Source organism: Mercenaria mercenaria, chromosome 3, assembly GCF_021730395.1.
Source record: "Mercenaria mercenaria strain notata chromosome 3, MADL_Memer_1, whole genome shotgun sequence".
In the NCBI taxonomy this organism is placed as follows: Eukaryota; Metazoa; Mollusca; class Bivalvia; order Venerida; family Veneridae; genus Mercenaria; species Mercenaria mercenaria.
This window is the reverse complement of record NC_069363.1, coordinates 86,044,604-86,050,541: the sequence shown is the minus strand read 5'-3', so window position 1 is coordinate 86,050,541 and position 5,938 is coordinate 86,044,604.

Here is a 5,938-nt window from a genome sequence, read left to right as displayed (position 1 = left end):
CATTCTTTCAATTAAATGCGTAAATAACAAATGGTTTTATTTCTACCGGGACTTTACCTACATATAGTAGGTTGTCAGTCATGTGTACTTTTAACTAGTGTTTTGATATAAAAGCAAACTTCCTGTCTCAAAAGGATTATAATTCTAATATAACATTTGACGAAAAAACAACACTTTTAAGATCAATCATCCACAATTTCTGTAGGTGAATACAAAACGTTTTTCAGCGATTAAGTAAGGTTCGAAGAATAATGATAAGGTAATGTATCCACGGTTCCCTAATTAAAATACTATTACTATTAAACAATTTAAACTCCTATCAAGCATGAAACATATTACTTTGGAGATTCCATATACGTACAAAATGTATATAAACTAATCTTCAAAGATTGCCAATTAATCAGATTTACTTGTGTTGTGATATTAAATAGTTTAATGAACGTAATCAATATATTACAAAAAAAATACCTCAAGAGGTTCCATAAATTACACAAATACTTTACTCAGCTGTTAAATTGGAGTTCAACTGTGGTTTTTAGCTCGACTATTCGACGAATAAGTAGAGCAGCTATCCTACTCACCACGGCGTCGGTGTCGGAGTCGGCGTCACACCTTGGTTAAGTTTTTCGTACCAGTCCACATTTTGACAAAGTCTTTTGAGATAAAGCTTTGAAACTTTCAACACTTGTTTACCATCACCATGTCCAGTTATAGGCAAGAGCACATAACTCCACCAAGGATTTTGGCTGAATTATGGCCCCTTTTGACTTAGAAATCATGGTTAATTTTTTCGTACCAGTTAATATTTTGACAAAGTCTTTTGAGATAAAGCTTTGAAACATTCAACACTTGTTTACCATCACCATGTACAGTTATAGGCAAGAGTACATTACTCCATCAAAAATTTTGGCTGAATTATGGCCCCTTTTGACTTAGAAATCTTGGTTAAGTTTTTCGTACCTGTTCATATTTTGTGTAAAGTGTTTGACATATGGCTTTGAAACTTTTATCACTTGTTCAGTATTATATTCTCTATCTATAGGCAAGAGTACATAACTCTGTCTATTTTGGCTGAATTATGGCCCTTTTTGGACTTGGAAATTGGTTTTGTTTTTGTACAAGTCCATGTTTTGTCAAAATTATTTGACATATGGCTTTTAAACTTTGAACACTTGTTTATCATCATGATTTCCATCTGTAGGCAAACGTACATAATTTTGACAACTATTTTGGCTGAATTATGGCCCTTTTCGGCCTTGGAAATCAGTTAAATTTTTCATACCATTCCATATTTTGTTTAAACTGTTTGACTTTGAAACTCTGAACACTTCATAACCATAATGGTCACACATTGCTAGACTTATCGAAATCCACAAATAAAGGATCATGGTTTGTCTAATCTATTTTTTTTCTTTTGTCGAAAATCTGTTGTAATATTATGACCCTAATCTTAAATCAATGCTTCGAATAGTCGAGCGCGCTGTCATCCGACAGCTCTTGTTAAATTTCATAGTTAACTTAAGATTCTTCCTTGACAAGGTGAATTAATACTGGGCTTCTATGGAGATATCATTGACAAACTTGTTTGCATCTAGCTCACAGAACGTTTCCAAAGGTTTGGTAAGGTTATGCCAAGCTTTGTTAGCTCTGAGTTGTTATATTTTCTGGTCCTTCAGGATCATTGATTTCAACATTCAGATCTGAACATTGAATACTACTTAAGTCGGTGCTAGGGGCTGTGGGAAGTGTTGCATTTTCCATTACTGCTCATGAACAGACACAATCAAACAGAGTCTGCAATTTTCACTGTTTGCCTTGTTCTCGGTGCTTTTGAGGGATCTAGATTTTAAATTTTATTCAAAAGAAATTGATCAAAGTTTTATATAATATACATCACGTTTGGTCCTCAGCTGATTAATACTTGAACGCTACGCTTTAGACTTCTGTCTTGCGAGAAGACTCAATGATAGGCAGTTCATTAAGTTCACTGGAAATTCACTATTTCCTGCCTGTTTCATCGTAACTTTAATTATGTTCTCTTTCTGTTCTGCCTTCTGCAAAAGTAATGAGTACATGTGAACATGTTGTTTTCACAATCTGACAATATACATTTCTTTGCGTTTTACATATTTTTGCATTTTGTTAGCGAAACGTAGGTCCACAATTCTCTTGGCGGGGATAATTTTTATTACATTGTCCTCTAGATCTGGAACATGTAGTGAATAAATTGTGATGGTTTGCGCGCAATAACCTAATGGTGTTTTTGCGGCAGTTCCAAGGTGGTCTCCAACCGTATTCCTGTATGCGTTCGTTTCATCATAGTTGACTATTTTGGGGGTTTTTTGTCTATGTTCTTTTGTATATCTATCAATCATTTACACAAACATACAAACATTGCTGTAAGATTTTTGGTTTGGTTACCTGCGTTCCTGGAACGTGGCTGTTCTTGATGTATATTTGTGATTCTTTTGGAACTTCAGTCTTTGTACTACCGTAACGGATCTTATAGTTGTATGGTTTCGGACTTTTTAGCGACTTCAACTTACATGTAAAAAATGAATAAAATACAGATTTACATCTTTAATTCCTTATAAGGGCCATAGAGCTGTTGTCTAAAAAACGAGAAGACAACATGATAATGATGCCGCATCACAGAAAATAATTCGGTAAGGTTATATAGACATTGATGTCATCTTTGTTCAATTAATACAATTTTATTTCAATATTGTATCGTTAGACACATCTTTTATATGCATAGTTGAATAAGCTTTTTAGCCATTTGACAAATCACATACGTAATTTGACATGCACATGTATTTTGTACTGTTATCAAACTATAAATGGGTTAGCTTAAAACATTTTCTTTCCGAACGTGCATTATTTTATTAACGTTCAGATATGCAATAAATGCCACATCTTTCGGCAATGAAGACTGTGATTACTAGATAGTAACAGAAAGTGTTTGTGTTCATGAATGAGCTCCGTCACGACTTCACACACGATTCAAAATTACTTTTTCCTATTCTTTTCGCTCTTGAATACATCAGACACGGATTAAACTTCATTAATCTATTTTGCAAACATGAATATGGCCGACTCTACACCCGTCATAGGATTCGGCCAATGACAAGCTTATTTGCGAACAGGAATTGCAGACCGGTATAGCTTTTCCTTAGAATTACACTACAAAAAGTGATAATGATGCCGCATCACAGAAAATAATTCGGCAAGTTTATATAGACATTGATGTCATCTTTGTTCAATCTATACACGTTCACTTTCTGTCCACCGTTATGTTACAATAGTACTGGTAACGTATATATCATAACTCTCGCATATTCCCCGATGCAAAGCTAACAACCTATAACTATTCACAAGCAGAAAGTCATATTGACCAAGGGAACAAAATTTATCAGGTGTCTGATTTTACAATAGTGTCATAAAAACAAAGAAATGTGTTGACGATGGTGATGATTCGTGATAAATGGAGATGATGAAGGATTGATGTTTGATAATTACAAATATCATAATAGATGGCAATGATGATGACGAAAAAGGATGATGACAATGATGGCGAACACTGATTATGAAAAAAATATGATGATAATTTAAGATAGACGATAATAAGAAATGGTAATAAAAAAAATGGTAAAGATGAATACTGATGACTGATAATGCTGAATATTAGTGATATAATGAATAATTATAATAATGATTATAATTATGCACGATGTTGATGAATGATGATAACAATTAACGAAAAGATGATGATGATATTGATGATGATGAATAATTGATTAGCTAAAATGCTGATGATAAATGTGATGAGAGCTGATGATGATATGAAGTAATGATAAAAAGCGAGGGTGAGTGATAACGAACGAATTTCGAAGATATTTAATGATAAATGATAATGGACGATGATGATGAAAACTAATGATAATGAACGGTGGAGTAGTTACTGATGATGGATGATTATGATGATGATGATTTATTCCTTGTTGATCAACGTTCAAGAGGAGTTATGTAAGAAAGGTATGGCACCACGAATATTCATGAATATTTTATTGTTGATGGAAACTTATGTACCCCTGAAGCCGGAGGTTTTATTGATATTTAATACAATAATAGAATTGTAAGTCCTATACTCTTCGAAATATATTTAAGGCAAAACTACTATTTACAGCAAATGTGATTTCTTTGATCTAACTATATCGATGGCTCATCTTACATTTCCTGATGATGACGTTTGACGATGGTGAACATGTTAACTAAAGTCACATCATCTCGACGTTGCCCATACGAATAGTGCGTTTTGACTTTGCACAAATGTTTTCAGAAAAAACTTGCTTATGGAAAAATCTAAAATACGGTTTGTTTATTTATTTTTTTGTTCGTATTGTCCTCGAGTGTTTGGTTTGGCTTTATGTGTGCGTGTGTTTGTGAGCATCCGCCTTCTGTCGGGTGCGCTTTGGAGATGCTGCGTTTCGAAAACGTAGCTTTGCCTGTTGGATGTTCATCCTTGTTTTCATGCCATTAAAAACATGCAGCTGACGCCCATCTTTCTCGCACTCTCTAGTACGTACATTTTTAGTTCAAAGTATGTGTACAAAACTAAGATGAAAACATCGTGATTTCATTTAAAAGTTTTTCTAAACTATTTCAATAGTCAGTAATACCCTTTTGTATCGTGTAAATTTCTTTTAAAAGGATTGAGATATCTTAGTTTGAAATCGTTGCAGTCAGATACACTGACTATTGTACAAGTCACCTTGTAACCTCGATGTTACTTGAATGAAAAGACTGAATTTGCGGCTACACAAAATATTGCACATTGCTTGGTATAAATGTAAAACAAATATGTAATGAATTGAATGATTTATATGGAACTCAGACCATATCTGTACGCAAAATAGCTGGCTTAAAGCTTTTCAATCTGGGACTAAGGCAAACGTAGCTGCTGTAAGTCTGTAGTGGTACAGAATGCCAGATTTCCTAACCAAACACAGAAGTCCAACCTTGCTCGGAAACCAAACCCTACCCAGGATGGCCACATCCCGGGCGTCGTGGGCGTCTAACCTCTCTACAACGGCCAACCGGTGGCACCCCTGTTTCTTCTACTGTTGCGGGACTGCACACCGACATCAAAATTTGCTATTTTACGTTCAGGTCCGACTTTGACCAACCCCTACTCATTGGGTTCCTTGTCGTACATTTTGTTTAGTCTTTTACGTCTCCTTTGTTCTATTATAATGATAAATCACTACTTGAATATTAATGCATATAAAATGCATAATTATACGCCTTATATATAAGTTTAGTGCCCTTGAAACAAATACGGAACTATTCAAATCTTTTCAATGTCACTTTACTAGGTCAGAAGGAACCAACTAACGAGATCGCTGATTGGTTGATAAACGATATGGTATTCCGCGGTGTATATTACCATGTAAAGTGATCACCCATTGTAGTAAAATATATTGGATGAGTTTGAAAACTATCTTATTTCATAAAATGAAACTGTAATCCATGGTTACTGGCTAAATAATATGGAATGATGTGTGAGAAATACGCATGTTTTACGAGTAGAGCATTTTCATGAAAACTAGAAAAAAATTACTGCCGGAATAGGGGTAACCGAGTTCAAAGAGAAAATAAGTGCCCAAAAATGTGGCTCAACATGCACATTTCCTGCAGTTTTTCGATAGTTCTTGGGTAGTTCTTAGTTCCTTCATCCTGAGTAGGTGGCATCAAAGGTTAAAATGTCAGGAAAGGCCCATGACCGGAAGCATTATAATTTGGGCCTGTGAAAATTGAGTTGGTTCCATATGACCTAAAGGTCACCTTGAATTGTTATATTGCCATGCCATATGGGTGGCTGTAAACAGAGAAATACAATATGAATGTGTTTTATTTGCATGATAATGCCTGTTTTGAA